The sequence below is a fragment of the Anabrus simplex genome, chromosome X (genome assembly GCF_040414725.1).
Source record: "Anabrus simplex isolate iqAnaSimp1 chromosome X, ASM4041472v1, whole genome shotgun sequence".
In the NCBI taxonomy this organism is placed as follows: domain Eukaryota; kingdom Metazoa; phylum Arthropoda; class Insecta; order Orthoptera; family Tettigoniidae; genus Anabrus; species Anabrus simplex.
The window spans coordinates 152,845,347-152,863,171 of NC_090279.1; the positions used below are offsets into that span (position 1 = coordinate 152,845,347).

General features: G+C 40.2%; 1 protein-coding gene across 1 annotated transcript in view; it reads left to right on the forward strand.

Moving 5' to 3' along the window:
• Hira (histone cell cycle regulator-like protein) overlaps positions 1-17,825 on the forward strand; it is a 235,811-nt gene that overhangs the window by 16,453 nt on the left and 201,533 nt on the right. The gene's annotated exons all lie outside the window — the stretch shown is intronic.

The window sequence follows — 17,825 nt, forward strand, 5'->3', positions numbered from 1 at the left end:
CATGCTAATGTAACAGTGGATTTTCTTGCCAGATCAGGGTTGACTGTGCTTGATCACCCTCCATACAGTCCTGATCTTGCCCCCATGTAACTTCGCACTCTTCCCAGAAGTGAAGATGAAGCTGAAAGGGCAGCATTTTTCATCCGACAAAGAGCTTCTGGCAGCATGGGATCAAGAGGGTGAAAATGTAACTGAGAAAAAGTGGCAGAGTTGGTTCAGTGACTGGTTTCGACATATGGAGAAGTGTATTGAGTGTGGTGGAAATTATTTTGAAAAAGTCTAAAGCGTTCACTCACATTGCAAAATTTTCCTAGTGCCCTTTGCGTAATAATAATAATAATAATAATAATAATAATAATAATAATAATAATCATCATCATCATCGTATGGCCTCAGCTACTATGTTCAAACAATTCATAGATCATTATTCTAAATTTAGGAACGTATGTCTTCACTTATGTATAACTTACATACAGTATAAGCCTATGTAATTCTTGGTCGATAAATGATACAAGTTGGCAGTATCTTGTGAAGACCGTGTCTCTGATTGACTTTTGGGTCCAATACCCTACAATTTCTAGAAAGTAAATACTGCATTTAATGCTTTTCGTGACAACATACCTGTGTGAATGTATATTTTCTGCTCTCGCACATATTAAAACGAAGTACAGAAATGGAGCTAATGTTGAGGCTGATCTTCGGTTCGGATGACTATGCTTGTAAAACGGTTTTTGTTTTGGAAAACAGCACCACCCGTCCCATTGATCCAACAACTGTACCAAGTGAATTTTCGCAAGTGTGTGTCCAGATCCAGACTTTTGTAATTATTAGCCAAGTGTCGCAATGTTTTATAATTTCTATGCATATACAGTATAAAGCCTCCGTGGCTCTGGTGGCAGCGCGCCGGCCTCTCCCCACTGGTTTCCGTGATTCAAATCCCGGTCACTCCATGTGAGATTTGTGCTGGACAAAGCAGAAGTAGGACAGGTTTTTCTCCGGGTACTCCGGTTTTCTCTGTCATATTTAATTCCAGCAACACTCTCCAATATCATTTTATTTTATCTGTTTTTCATTAATCATTGCCCCAGAGGAGTGCAACAGGGTTTGGCAGCCGGCATGATTCTTATCCTCGCCGCTAGATGGGGGCTTCATTAATTCCATTCCTGACCCCGTTGAATGACTGGAAACAGGCTGTGGATTTTCATTTTCATACAGTATAAAATATCATTATGCAAATTAAGTTACATTTAAATTTAAAGGAAAGTAAATATTAGTCCCAAATTATGCGAATACAATCTAACCTTGTAACATTGCAAAATTCTCTCGCTTTTTTTTTTTTTTTTTTTTGACATGAATGCAACATGAAGGGGGCCTCAGACACAAAAGGTTTGAGAAACCCTGACTTAAGCTATTATACTAAGAACATTCCTCATCGTAAAGAATACTTTCTCCATCCTTGTTTTTACAGTAAGTGGCAAAAAACAGTACTGGAATTACAAACATGCTCTGAACATCAAAGTACGCCATTATAACAAGCAAGGTGTTGGTACAGAACGTGTACAAAATGTGCTCCCTCACATCTCACGCTTTGTTCATAACGATCCTGTAGATCATCGGACATGTTGATGAAAACAGATTGTCACAAGAACACAAAAAGGACTGTATTATCTCTTGTATTTTGGGACATGCTGAAACAATATTTCTTTCTGGTCACATGACCCACCTAATGTCTTCTTCTTCCTCTTCTGCTTGTACCATATTCTCATTGGATGCGTGCTGTCATCAGGGCGATCTGGTTCTTGTTCTCAGCAACTCGGAAAAGAGTCGGTGTACTGCCCATACAGATTCCATAGCTAAGATGTTCTCTTTCCCTTTCGTCTCCTTCTTTCAATTTTACCTTGTAAGATAAGTTGAAGGAGTCTACGAGGGGTGTTTAATATATAATGCAACACATTTTATTTTCTCGGCCAATTTTGGTTTAAGAAACTGGAACTTTGTTTGGGACATATTTGAATATTCCCGTTTCGTCTCGTAGAGTTTCATTAATTTCCGATAGGTGGCAGCTCTATAACTAGCCGTCAAAATGGCGTTTGTAAGGGAGGTGCGTGCCAAACAGAGACAGTTATTGAGTTTCTTTTGGCGGAAAACCAGGGCATCACAGATATTCACAGGCGCTTGCAGATTGTCTACGGAGACCTGGCAGTGGACAAAAGCATGGTGAGTCGTTGGGCAAGGTGTGTTTTATCATCACAACAAGGTTGAGCAAACCTGTCTGATCTGGACTGTTCTTCTTCATCCAACCTACAGCTCGGATCTCAGATCTCTTGCCTTCTGACTTCCATCTGTTTGTCTGAATGAAGGATGTACTGCACGGGAAGCAGTACGTGGATGATGGGGAAGTTATTGATGCAGCACAACATTGGCTCTGACAATGACAAGTCAAGTGGTATCATGCAGGCATACAGGGCCTCACATTACGGTGGCGTAAGGGCGTAGCATTGAACAGAGTTCATGTTGAAAAATAGGGTATTGTAGCAAAAGGATTGAGAATAACATGGTGTATTTGAATCCTCAATAAAATCAACTTGCTTTTAGAAAAAAAATGTGTTGCATTATTTATTGAACTCCCTTTCTATATTTATCATTTAAAATTATATGGCCAAAGTACTCAAGTTTTTTCTTTTTGATGTTGTGCCAATACTTTGCAAAATACCACCGTAGCCATGGTGTGCTCTCCAGATGAGTACTGTGCCGGCATATGGTTAAATAGCTCTCACTGCAACCTAATAGATATCCAACTTCGCCAGGCAATGTGTCTTGTATCCGGCACGCTGTATTCGACTCCAGTGCAGTGGTTGCCTGTCCTTTGTAATATCTCTCTCCCTCATATAAGGAGACAACAAACAAGCACTTACCAGCTTATGGTGCAGAAGAATGAGGCCCTTCATATACATCAAGATCTAAAGCAGCACACTATAACTAGGCTGAAATCAAGAAAACCAACGTGGAAGACAGCCTTGGACCTGTCATGACCTCAGTTCAATTCCAAGAATGCCTGGAGAGAAGAGTGGAAGATATCGTCTCCCCATGGCTTTGTAACATCTCTGACTCCAGCATAAAACTGGCTGGCTTCAGTTTGCCCCGTGCTCTCTGGTCAACCCTGAGCAGGATCCGATGTGTTGGAAGGACTGGCGCGGCCTTACATCTGTGGGGATGGGTAGATTCTCCCTGCTGTGACTGTGGTGCTCAAGTGCAATCTATCTAGCGCATAGTTCCAGAATGTCCCCTACGTGCATTTCGTGGTTCCGTGGAGGAATTCTACGAAGTAACCCGGAAGTGATTACGTGGATAAAAAATTTGGACATTAAAATATAAAAGTGAAGTCCTGATGCTGTCATCAACTTGTGTATTTTATATATTTTGTTTGTCATGTACACATCATACGATAATCATAATAGTAATAATAATAATAATAATAATAATAATAATAATAATAATAGGCCTACTTCGGTGTTATGTATTCTGTCAATCCATGATATTCTGAGCAGGCGTCGGTAGCAACACATGTCAAACGATCTAGTTTTTGGTGGTATTCTCTGTTAGGGTCCTAGTCTTGGCAGCATAAAGTAAGATAGAAAATACCTAACGCCAAAGTAAACTGAGACAGAGATTGATCTTAAACTTTTTGTTAGAAAGAAGTTTGCTCATTCTCTTGAATGCAGTCCTTGCCTGTTCAATGAAAATGAAAACCTACAACCTGTTTTCTAGTCAATGACCGGGTCAGGGATGGGATGAATGAAGCCCCCAACTTGCGGCGAGGATAAGAATTGTGCCGGCTTCCGACGTCTGTCGCACTCCTGGGTGCCTGTTCAATCCGGGACCTAATTTCAACAGCTCCAGCTGTGATCAAGTATGCTGCTGAGATACTTAAAGTGTTCCTAAATTACAAGAAGAGATACAGTAATTTTGTGTGTCCTTGAAGCGGCCTGTGTTCAACATGTTTGACAATCTACAGAACTATAATAACAAAATGTAAGACGTGAGGGTGCACATTCCAAACACATACTGCATCAACGCAGTTAAATATGTGTTGCTGTCTTCATCTTGTATGGAATATCTTGATGTTCAGTTCATGTTTATAATTTCATTACTGTTTATTTTATACTGAATTTCTATGGTAGTGTCCCTGTTCTCCTTGATGTTACAAGCCTATGAGGAATTAAATTCATAGTTTCTAGCAGACTATTACGCTGACTTTGCTTTCAGTTTGGTCGATGAAATGAAATGTCGTATGGCTTTTAGTGCCGGGATATCCCAAGACAGGTTCGGCTCGCCAGGTGCAGGTCTTTCTATTTGACTCCCTTAGGCGACCTGCGCGTCGTGATGAGGATGAAATGATGATGAAGACAGCACGTATACCCAGCCCCCGTGCCATTGGAATTAACCAATTAAGGTTAAAATCCCCGACCCGGCCGGGAATCGAACCCGGGACCCTCTGAACCGAAGGCCAGTACGCTGACCGTTCAGCCAACGAGTCGGACAATTTGGTCGATTAATTCCATTGTTACCATTCCATGTTCTGCCAGTTTGTTTCTGGTTCAGTAATGATGGGACCAGCTTCCATCTCCTGTCACAGTCCTCATTACAAAACCATCTCTTTCATTATGATAACTGTGGAGGAAGCTCCATCTGTGGATCAGTGGTAGTGTTGGCCTGCGGATCACAAACCCAGCAGGGGTAGTCTGATTTTTGAAGGGCAGAAAAAAGTCCATTCCACACTCCATGTCTTATGATGTTGGCAAGTAAAAGATCTTTGTTGACAAATTTTATGTTCACACAGCAAAATTAATTAAAACTCAGTCATAGATGCCCAAGAGAGATTCGGTTTACTCTGCCATCTAGTAGGCGTAGAGTAAGCAGCCAGATGGTGTCAAATTAAAATGCTTGCACACGGTAACTGAGGCCATAAGATTATTAGTACAATCAAAACATTTCTGACCGAGGTCAGGTTTTACATTTTCAGATGTGATCTGGAAAGGCGATTGGTGAGGTATGAATTGGTGATTAATGAGGTTGTGAGGTGTGTGTTTGGTCCACAAGAGCTATTTTATTTCACTCAAGTCTGCTGGTGTACCAGTGAGGACCCCCTATCCGCCACCTGGGAATCGCCACGTCGGAGTATCACCTCTCCGCCTATTACGACAATGCAGAAAAGGAGAATTGCTTTTTTTTTTTTTTTTTTTTTTTTTTTTTTTTTTTTTTTTTTTTTTTTTTTTTTTGTTATACTGTATATTCAGACTGCCAGAAACCTGCCTAGTGAAGCAGTTACTTAGTTACTTCTGGAAAAATAAAACAAAGAACACTTGGTTCACAGAGATCATGAATGATTTAGAAGAATTAAATTTATCAATGCTCCAAATTGAAGGCATAGAAGAGAAGAGGATTCTAAGGAATAAACACCTACGATTCAAACTCATAACGTTTGAATGAAGTACACCATTACTGACAGCGAAAGGTCGGCCAGATCAGACAGATGAAGGAGTTTTGGGAGCAGATGAAGAAGCTGAAAAGCTGAATATTTAATACTATTAGGCTTTAATGTATTTGACTGATTAAAGTGCTCCAATGGGGGCGTAAACTATGAAAAATGAAAAAAAATTGTTATTGTGAAGGAGGTCTTCATTGGTACTTATTCTCTGAACTTTGTGCTCTTTCATGAAATAAACATGGTACCCAATAGTTACAAACTTACTGATAGTTTAAGCTTGCATTCATTTTCCTCTGCCTGTCATAAGAGGTGACTGAAAGGGGCCCCAGGGGCTCTTAACTTGGGAGCATATGTTGATGACCTCGAGGCCCTTGGATGAATCCTGGCATTGCTTCCACTTACCTTTATTTTATTTATTTATCTATCTATCTATCTATCTGTCTATCTATGTATGTATGTATTTATTTATTTATTTATTTATTTATTTATTTATTTATTTATTTATTTATTTATTTATTTATTTATTTATTTATTTTCTTTTCCCTGATAGTATTAGGTTTTGAGGCCTAGTGAGTATTTCTTTCCACACCCTTTGTGGCCATTGTCTTTCTTTGGCCAATGCATTCATTTTTCGAAGTGCTGGTCCTCTTCCATTTCCCCTTATCAGTGTTAATAGAGGATGGTTGCCCAAGTGTACTTCATCTTAAAACAGTAATCACCACCATCACTTGCATTTATTTCCAGCACTGTACTGCAAATTTTACTGCAGTCTGTCTTCTTAAATAATGTTGCCAACGTTTTCCATATTGAGGTCATTAAAGACGGTTCAAAGACCGTTGTTATGCGGCTGATCTTGGATGCTCGCTCGTGTTTCCCATCTTAGAAAAATTGGACCCATGTACTAATACTTGCTTATGACCACATGTTGTTGTTGTTTGAGTCATCAGTCCATAGACTGGTTTGATGCAGCTGTCCATGCCATCCTATCCTTTGCTAATCTTTTCATTTCTACATAACTATTGCATTCTACATCTGCTGTAATCTGCCTGTCATATTCATACCTTGGTCTACCCCTACCGTTCTTACCACCTACACTTCCTTCAAAAACAAACTGAACATGTCCTTGGTGTCTTAAGATGTGTCCTATCATTCTATCTCTTCTTCTCGTCAAATTTAGCCAAATCGATCTCCTCTCACCAATTTGATTCAGTATCTCTTCATTCGTGATTCGATCTATCCATCTCACCTTCAGCATTCTTCTGTAACACCACATTTCAAAAGCTCTCTTTCTTTCTGAGCTAGTTATCGTCCATGTTTACTTCCATACAATGCCACGCTCCACACGAAAGTCTTCAAAAACATCTTTCTAATTCCGATATCAATGTTTGAAGTGAGCAAATTTCTTTTCTTAAGAAAGCTCTTCCTTGCTTGTGTTAGTCTGCATTTTATGTCCTCCTTACTTCTGCCATCGTTAGTTATTTTACTACCCAAGTAACAATATTCATCTACTTCCTTTAAGACTTCGTTTCCTAATCTAATATTTCCTACATCACCTGCCTTCGTTCGACTGCACTTCTTTACTTTTGTTTTGGACTTATTTATTTTCATCTTGTACTCCTTACCCAAGACTTCATCCATACCATTCAGCAACTCGAGATCTTCTGCAGTCTCAGATAAAATAACAATATCATCGGCAAATCTCAAGGTTTTGATTTCCTCTCCTTGGACTGTGATTCCCTTTCCAAATTTCTCTTTGATTTCCTTTACTGCCTGTTCTATGTAAACATTGAAAAGGAGAGGGGACAAACTGCAGCCTTGCCTCACTTCTTTCTGGATTGCTGCTTCTTTTTCAAAGCCCTCGATTCTTATCACTGCAGACTAATTTTTATACAGATTGTAGATACTTTTTCGTTCTCAGTATCTGATCCCTATCATCTTCAGAATCATAAATAGCTTGATCCAATCAACATTATCGAATGCCTTTTCTAGATCTACAAATGCCATGTACGTGGGTTTGTCCTTCTTGATTCGATCCTCTAAGATCAGACGTAAAGTCAGGATTGCTTCACGTGTTCCTACATTTCTTCTGAAGCCAAACTGATCTTCTCCCAACTCAGCTTCAACTTGTTTTTCCATTCTTCTGTAAATAATACGTGTTAAAATTTTGCAGGCATGAGATACTAAACTAATGGTGCGGTAGTTTTCACACCTGTCAGCACCGGCTTTCTTGGGAATAGGTATAACAACATTCTGCCGAAAATCGGATGGGACTTCTCCTGTCTCATACATCTTGCACACTAAATGAAATAACCTTGCCATGCTGGTTTCTCCTAAGGCAGTCAGTAATTCAGAGGGAATATCATCAATTCCAGGTGCCTTGTTCCTATTTAGGTCACTCACAGCTCTGTCAAACTCTGACCTCAAAATTGGGTCTCCCATTTCATCAGCATCAACAGCCTCTTCATGTTCCAGAACGAAATTATCTACATCTTTACCTTGATACAACTGTTGGATATGCTCCTGCCATGTTTCTGCTTTGTCTCCTTTCCCTAGAAGTGGCTTTCCATCTGAGCTCTTAATATTCATACACCTAGATTTCCTTTCTCCAAAGGTTTCCTTGATTTTCCTGTATGCAGCATCTACCTTTCCCAGGACCATAGTGCCTTCGACATCCTTGCACTTCTCCTTTAGCCATTCTTCCTTAGCTACCTTGCACTTTCTATTCACTTGATTCTTTAATCGCCTGTATTCTTTTCTGCCCTCTTCATTTCTAGCATTCTTGTATTTTTGTCGTTCATCAATCAGGTCTAGTATCTCCTGAGTCATCCACTGATTCTTAGTTGATCTTTTCTTCCTTCCTAACATTTCTTCAGCAGCCCTACTGACTTCATTTTTCATGACTCTCCACTCTTCCTCTATAGTGTTTCCTTCAGCCTTTTCATGTAGTCCTTGTGCAACATGTTCCTTGAAACAATCCCTCACACTCATTTCTTTCAACTTGTCTAGATCCCATCTTTTTGCATTCTTTCCTTTCTTCAATTTCTTCAACTTCAGATGGCATTTCATGACCAACAAGTTTTGGTCGGAGTCCACGTCTGCTCCTGGGAAAGTTTTGCAATCCAACACCTGGTTTCTGAATCTCTGCCTAATCATAATGAAGTCTATTTGATACCTTCCAGTGTCTCCAGGTCTCGTCCACGTATACAGCCGTCGTTTGTGGTGTTTGAACCAAGTATTGGCAAGGACTAAATTATGATCAGTGCAGAATTCAACCAGCCGACTTCCTCTTTCGTTCCTTTGTCCCAATCGAAGTTCTCCTACTGTACTACCTTCTCTTCCTTGGCGTACCACTGCTTTCCAGTCTCCCATCACAATTAGATTCTCATCACCTTTTACATATTGTATTAAATCTTCTATCTCCTCATATATTCTTTCAATTTCTTCATCATCCGCTGAACTAGTAGTCATATAGACCTGCACTATTGCGGTGGGCATTGGTTTGTTGACTATCTTGACGACAATAATTCTTTCACTATGCTGGTCGTAGTAGCTTACCCGCTGCCCTATTTTCTTATTCATTATTAAACCAACTCCTGCATTTCCCCTGTTTGATTTCGTGTTGATAATTCGGTAGTCGCCTGACCAAAAATCCTGTTCTTCCTGCCAACGTACTTCACTTATACCAACTACATCTAACTTTAGCCTATCCATCTCCCTTTTCAGATTCTCTAACCTACCACAACGATTCAAACTTCTAACATTCCACGCTCCGACTCTCAGAATGTCAGTATCCATCTTCCTGATGATCGCCCCCTCTCATGTAGTCCCCACCCGGAGATCCGAATGGGGGACTAGTTTACCTCCGGAATATTTTACCCGGGAGGAAGCCATCATCACTACATCATTCATACAGAGAGAGCTGCATGTCCTCGGGAGGTAGTTACGGCTGTAGTTTCCCGTTGCTTTCAGCCATGTAGCAGTATCAACACAGCTAAGCTATGTTGAGTATTATTACAAGGCCGTATCAGTCAATCATCTAGACTGCCGCCCTTGCAACTACCGAAAGGCTGCTACCCCCCTTTCGATGAACCATTCCTTATTCTGGTCTCTCAACAGATACCCATCCGATATGGTTGCACCTGCGGCTCGGCTATCTGCATCATTGGGACACGCAAGCCTCCCCACCGCGGCAAGGTCACATAGTTCGCAGAGGAGGCCACATACACATCTCTATACACATGCTGAAGTCTGTTGTGGGTTTCATCAGCAGGAATTTTCTCTTTTACGAAGAATTCAACGACATTACATTGTCGGAATGAAGCATCATTGTCAGCCATTTTGTAACAACTTCTTGTGCTCAAACGACCAAAGCTAGTGATGTGTTGTGTTGTAAACATTAACAGAACCATACCTAAACTGTTATTTATCTGCTTACTCATACATTTCTACATTTAGAAATCTGCATTTAAGGCAATAAATTACAGTATTTTATTTTGTAATTTGAGTACTGTCAGTAAACATTTAGCTCAGATTATTTCAGTTTACCCTTCATTTACCTTTATAGCCTAATTCAGTGCAAACGACACTGTTCAAGATATTATGTGAACTTATATCACTTGACACATTTGCTGAAGTTTTACAAACAACAAATTTCAACATTGCCAGCTTTCTACAAACGCAAGTACCAGCTGAATGAATTAGAGATTATCGGCCTAATTGTTGGGGCTCGTGGCACTATATCTGCCTTGTTCACGAAATTCTGGAAAAAGTTCGAGTTGCCTATGAACGGCATTGAAAGCTTGGTTACCGCTGCCATGCGTTGATCTGTAAACATTCTGAGATCTCGCTTGTTTGGACCTCAATAATTTAAAAACCATATTAACGCTATATTTCTACAATACAAGTAACAAGCTTTAACTGCTCCATTTGTGTTAAAAACCTGTATTGACTTTCAAATCAAGGAGCGAATATTTAATAATAAACTTAAATATTGTATTTAAGCGGTCTGTCTATACAGTACATAATTTATATACATTATATTATAAATTAGCTGATGTACCCGTGCTTCGCTACGGAATTCGACATTGTATACAGAATACTAGATTAGGTAGTGTACACGTTGTGAGCAAGATTGTATTCAATTGCATAGCTCTCAACATTACCCTAGAAACGCGACGGGAAGTCACCAAGCATCTTTTCTCATATGAAGACTGTGTTAGGGAATGTTCGGCAGAAACTATGCCCTTTTACTAATCTGTTTCCTAGGAGTACCGGATGAGTCAGAAAATCTCAATTCGTACACTGGTGGTGGAAAAAAGCTATCTGACTTGGAGGCAAATTTTTCCTCCAAGCCAGAGGAGAACCCCTCTTCACTACTAATTTGGAATAAAATGCTGGGGCTGTACCTTAATTAAGGCCACAGCCGCTTCCTTCCAACTCCTAGGCCTTTCCTGTCCCTTCATTGCCATAAGACCTATCTGTGTCGGTGTGACGTAAAACAAATAGCAAACAAACAAACAAAATCTTCAGCCGTTTTCTCGTGATGCATGTACATACAGATAGAAATTACTAAAAAGTGCATTTCCTTGTTGCTGTGGACATGACCGATACAGAAATACCATTCTTTTCAAATTCTGAGCAATGTATAGGCAAAACTTTTATTTTATATATATATATATAGATTATACATAAATTATATATGTATTGATTAGGTAGACTACTTAAATACAGTATTTAAGTTTATTCTTAAATATTCACTACTTGATATTTCTATAGGATAAAAAGTTCTGTATCTTGATACGCTATACTTTGTCCATTGTGGCAACCTGTAATTGCGGGAAGTCATTGATTCGTTCAATAAACACATATGTGTATGTTCAATCCTTAGCCTGAAGGCTCGTGGGATCCTCAACAGCTGTACCATTAGCTGTCATAGATGGCCTAGGCATCAGGGAAGAGGCGTACTAGGAAAAAGAGGAGTGCTTTCCTCACTGAGCCAGAAGTTGCTATTACATAGCAGTCTGCCAACCCCACTGAAATGCATGCACCAACTGACCCTATGAGCAACATTTTCTGACCATTCATAGCAGGAAGTGGCTGCATAAGGAATGACATTACTAACATCGCTCATACCTCAGTCACTTTTATATTGTCAAAGCCAAGAATTAGACTGAGACAAATCAATTAAAGTAACAAAATTGCTCTAGCCCATACCAGAATACATAGTGCATTGTAAACATACAGTACATATATCAATTGAAAGCATAATATAGACAGTGCACACACTTGCCATGGCTATTTCCTTGTGTTGGGTATTCAGCACTAAGGCTGGTTTGATCCTCCACAGTTCCGTCAACAGCTGTCATAGATAGCCTAGGCGTCACTGAAGAGGCATACTAGGGAAGTGAGGAGTGAGGTAGTTTCCCGTTGCTTTCCTCACCGAGCCAGAAGTTGCCATTACAGATCAGTCTGCCAAGCCCACTGAAATGCATGCACCAACCGACCCTATGAGTGACATTTTCACACCATTCATAACAGGGTCTGGCTGCATAAGGAATGGTATTACTAGCATCACACATACCACGGTCACTTTCATATTGTCAAAGCCAAGGATGAGACTGAGACAGGTCAATGAAAGTAACAAATTTGTTCTAGCCCATATCAGAAGACATAGTGCAGTGTAAACACTACATCTTGCCAGCAAAAGCTATTTCCTTATACACGAGAATGTCTCTTAAAAATGTAATTTTCCACTTCACCGGGCAAGTTCAATCAGTCAATACTGATCTGCATTTAGGACAGTCGCCCAGGTGGCAGATTCCCTATCTCTTAGTTCCTAGCTTTTTCTAGGTGTGGACTATGCGATTAGGGGTATGCAGCTGTGACCTTGCATCTGGGAGATAGTGGGTTTGAAATCCACTGTTGGCAGCCCTGAAGGTGGTTTTCCGTGCTTAATCCGGGTCCCTCTCTTGCCCTCCCTGTTTCTGTCTGGGTCTCCATCATTCACTGTGGCATCCTTCCTTCTTCACCCTCTTAATATGTCCAAACCGTCTTAAGTTTATCCCTCTCCATTCTGTCTGTTTGATTTCCCTCCTCATGTCCTCATTTCTTACTCTGTCCTTTCTTGTCCTTCCTGTCATACTTCTTAAAAATTTCATTTCTTGGCATGGATTTTGTTCTCCTGTGTTTTTATCATTCTCACAGTCTCTGCTGCATGTGTCAGTTTTGGGAAATAGTACATCTTATACACACTTCTTTACACTTCATTGGTACTTCCTTCCTTCACACCATGTTTCTCACGCTGTGGTAAAATGCATTTACCTGTTGAATCCTTTTACTGATCTCCATGTCCGGTCCTGCATCCTGCATTAGTTCACTTCCCAAGTAATTGAAGCACAATTTCAAGGTTTTGTCTCTTTATTTCTTTCATCTCCCTTTCTAATTAACACTTATCCTTCACAATTTTGTCCATAACCATTATGAATGACAGTAGTGACTGCAGACTTCCATACTGTAGTCCAGTTTTATTCCAAAACAATTCTGTCCTCTCCACATGTGTCTGGACACTACTACAACAATTTTTGTACATTGCTTACACATAAGTCATTTGTTAATAATAATGATATTTGTTTTACGTCCCACTAACTACTTTTACGGTCTTCGGAGACGCTGAGGTGCCGGAATTTAGTCCCGCAGGAGTTCTTTTACGTTCCAGTAAATCTACCGACACTGGGCTGTCGTATTTGAGCACCTTCAAATACCACTGGACTGAGCCAGGATCGAACCTGCCAAGTTGGGGTTAGAAGGCCAGCGCCTTAACCGTCTGAGCCACTCAGCCCGGCAAGTCATTTGTTGTCCATATCCTTTCTGTAGTATTACTTTCTATACCTTTGCTTGTGGGTACACTATCAGAAGCCTTTTCTAAATCAAGGAATGCCATCATATCTCCTCAGTACTTCCTATGTTTTACCATTAACTGCTTCATACTGAAGATGGATTCTACTGTTGATCTTTCATTTCAAAAGTCATATTGCTCTTCTTGTAATTGTCATTCCACCTTTTTTCTCTTCTCTTTTCTAGTACTCTTTCAAATATTTTTGCTACCTGATATATGAGTGTGATTCCTTGATAATGATCACGTATCTTCTTGTCTGCCTTCTTACATATAAATATAATTATTACTCCTTTACTCCATTACACACAATAACCTTTATGATGGTTCCTTATTGACTTACAAATACTCCTAGGAGATTAATACACTATGCAACAAATTTTAAGGTCACAAAAACTTTTTTCGAAAATGTAGGCGTTCTGTATGTATTTCGACCTCCTGAATTCGAAAATGATACTGAAAACATCGTTTCACCCACAGTTTTGGCACAAATCGCATAAATTTGTAATTAATGGTAATGCAGTTTAATGGTATTATAATAATATTCTGATTGATATTCTGAGCTTCATATGGGGTTTTAGTGTTTATTATAATAGACATGAAAACACCATATGAAGCTCAGAAGCGGTACATTGCTTTCAGCTGTTCAACACTTGCGCTCCTTGTGGGACGTAGCGAGCTGTCACGTTGCAAATGACTCTGCCTTTCCGTCACTGTATTGTGTTTGTGGAAGGAAGTACGTGTTAGTCTACCCAAGGTTGTGTAAACTCTCCTAACAGTTTTTGTTATATATGTGGTGAACTTGTGGTGAAAAGAGACCGAAGAAACATTAGGCCTACTACTTTTGTGAAAAAGGTCTTCCATGCCTATTTCGGAGTGAAACTCGGCGACATCGATAAACCATGGGCTTCACAGGTTGTGTGCATTGTGTGTGTAGAAGATTTACGATGGTGGGTGGCAGGAAAGAAGAAGTCATTACGATTTGGCATTCCTATGGTCTGGTGAGAGCAACAGGATCATACCAATGACTGCTACTTCTGCTCTTGTAAGGTAACTGGTTTCAACAAGAAAAACAAGAAGACTATTGAGTATCCGAACAACATTCGCTCAGCTATTCGTCCTATTCCACATGGCCCGGATTTACCTATACCACAGCCTCTGCAAACATTAGATACGGATGATAGTGATAACATGGATGCCGTGCAGGAGACGGATGATACTGACTTTGAAGTAGGCACAGATGAGGTCCCTCTTCTCTTCACTCAGCCAGATCTAAATGATTTAGTCCATGGTCTGGGACTGTCAAAGGATAAAGCAGAGCTCCTAGGGTCAAGACTGCGTGAAAGACATTTCTTAGCACCCGGAATGTCCGTTACATTTTATAGAAAAAGGGACTTGATATTCATGTAATATTTTTCTCAAAATGACGTGTTAGTGTACTGCAGTGATGTAGAAGATTTGATGGGTCAGTTCAACATTCCGTACATGCCCGGTGACTGTTCATTGATTCATCTAAAGAAGCCTGAAGGCAGTTCTGCTGCACAATAGTAACATGCATGCCTCAATACCTGTCGGCCGTTCTGTGCACCTGAAAGAAACATACGACAACATGAAGGTGCTTCTTATTACTATTCATTATGAGAATCACAATTGGATGGGTGTGGCAATTTGAAAGTGTTGGTATATACGGTCTGTTGTCCTAGAAGCATACCCAAGTTTCCATGTTTCATCTGTGAATGGGACAGTCGTGCTCGTGACAAACTTTGGGAGCAAAAGCAGTGGCCTCGAAGGTTGGAATTGGTTCCAGGGGACAAAAATATCAAGTGTGACCCTCTAGTGGAAAGAGACAGAATACTCTTGCCACCTCTGCACCTCAAACTGGGCATAATGAAGCAGTTTGTCAAAGCATTACCTAGGTGTGGCAACTGTTTCAAATATCTATGTAACAAGTTCCCCAACCTGTCAGATGCTAAGCTGAAGGAGGGTGTGTTCAATGGTCCTGATATTCGGAAAGTAATGCTAGATGAAGATTTCCTTAATTCAATGAATGCAGTGGAGCGAGAAGCCTGGACTGGCTTTAAGTGTGTGGTTCAAAACTTCCTGGGAAACAATCGCAGCCCAGAGTTTGTCGACATAATGGAGAACATGCTGACGAAGTTGAAAATGCTGGGATGCTCAATGAGTTTGAAGTTACATTTTTTACAATCTCACCTTGACTTTTTTCCTCCAAACCTGGGTGCTGTAAGTGAGGAACAGGGTGAAAGGTTCCATCAGTATATAAAGGACATGGAACGATGATACCAGGGAACTTGGGGTGTTCGGATGATGGGCGACTACTGCTGGATACTTCACCGTGAGCACACAGAAATGCCCCATAAGAGGAAAAGCTGGGGCCACGCCATAACAACTAAGAAAGCACGGAATGAATTACGATAGTGCATGTTTTTACCACATTCTCTGTATGCATCTGTTCACTGTGTGCATAATGATAATTATAATATATTTTATATTAATGAAATAATGGAAAGACATTTATTTCACCTTTTACCAGGACATGTTTCAGTTCTGAACCATCTTCAGCTGGTTAATATTAATTTAAAATTGACCAAAGTACATTCTAAAAATACTAAAACAGTGATATAATATATCATTGTTCATATTATGAATTATGTGAAAATGAAAAAATACAATAAAAACAATGTGGCGATTTAAGAATCCACTTGTTAGGTGTCTAAATGTTACTCTCTTCTTGTACTTCTTATTGCACACTATGTATGAATAAAAGTGGGGTTGTCTTGTTGCAGTCTTCTTTTATACTCTGGTGGACCAATGTACAATTTAGAATTGTGGGAAAACTCTTCTAGTATATTCCAAGTGTTTGACATAGGACAGAGCTTGTATGCAGTGTAAAATACAAAGTGATCTTTCGTTGTATTGTATTTTGCGGGAGTCCCCATGTCCTTTGTTCCCTCGAGCGGGATCCGTCCTGCGTACACTCACGCGCCTTGCTGATTACACTAAAATTCATGTCCTCGTTCTGGGGTGGTGTAGCTCTTTTCAGCCACATCACCAATGGGGGTGAGCTGCATGTGCCATTTGAACCACATAGCAGCCCTTCTGCTATGCAGGTGGACAGAAAGCTGTTGAAACAACCAAAAGTAGCTGTGAGTTTGCTTTCGGGAGATGGTGGATTCAAACTCCACTGTCGACAGTCCGGAAGATGGTTTTTCATGCTTTCCTGTTTTCATACGAGGCGAATGCTGGGGTTATAAATTAAGTCCATGGCTGCTACCTTCCCAGTTCTCACCCTTTTCCATCCTTGCCTTGCTGAAAACCTTCGATGCGTTAGTACGACGTTAAACCACTAGTAAATAATAAAAAAGAAATAATTAAATTTATTGGATGTATCACTAGAAAACAGCTCCATTACCAATATTTTGGATGGCAAAATATTAGGGAAGAAAAAGAGAGATCAATGTAGGAAATGGTGTATAGGCATCTGGAGGACATCAGGAGGAGAACAGGATGTGAAAGTTATCCAAAGATGAAACAAGCAGCAGAAGATAAAGAAGAGTGGTCATATTGACAAGGCACAGCTTTTAGGTCATGAAGTAAAATTTCTAATCATTTAAAAAAAAATTAAATAATTTAATAATGGCATGTGGCTTCCGAAGAAGCCTGGTGCAGGTTTTTCGAGTTGTCACCGTATAATACCAATATAAATGTCCGTTATTGGACATTATAAATTTTCCAGCTAACTCATTGCTGGTTGCCAGCATTTTGCCCCAGTGTGCTAAGTTGGGCTCATCAGTTGGTATAGGCGACCTGTGTATTTTGTGAGGATGGGGCCCTACTAATGCCGAAGACGACACACACACACCCAGTCCCCGAGCCATCGGAATTAACCAATGAAGGTTAAAATTCCTGACCTGGCCGGGAATCGAGCCTGGGACCCTCTGGGCCAAAGGCCAGCACGCTAACTATTTAGCCAGGGAGCCAGACAAATAAATAATAGTGTGTGGCCTCCAGAGTGGCCTGGTGCATGTCTTTCGAGTTGACGCCGTATAGGCGACCTGTGCATTCTGCGAGGATGGAGACGTACCTAAGATGAATTCTAATGATGAAGTCAGCACGAACACCCAGCCTCCAACCCAGAAGAATTAACCAATGAAAGTTAAAATCTCTGACCCGGCCAAGAATCGAACCCGGGACCCCTTGGATCAAAGGCCAGCATGCTAACCATTTAGCCATAGAGCCGGACAATATTTTTTATTTATTCATACTTCCAAATTTATGGGTTGCCACAGGACAAAGTATACCACACAAAATGCATTACTACAGTATACATGTCAATAAACACATTACATTATAAATTTAGAAAGATTATGCAATTTTGACCAAGGCATTATTGCTGGTTATATACAGTAGATGATTCTTTAGAAGTTG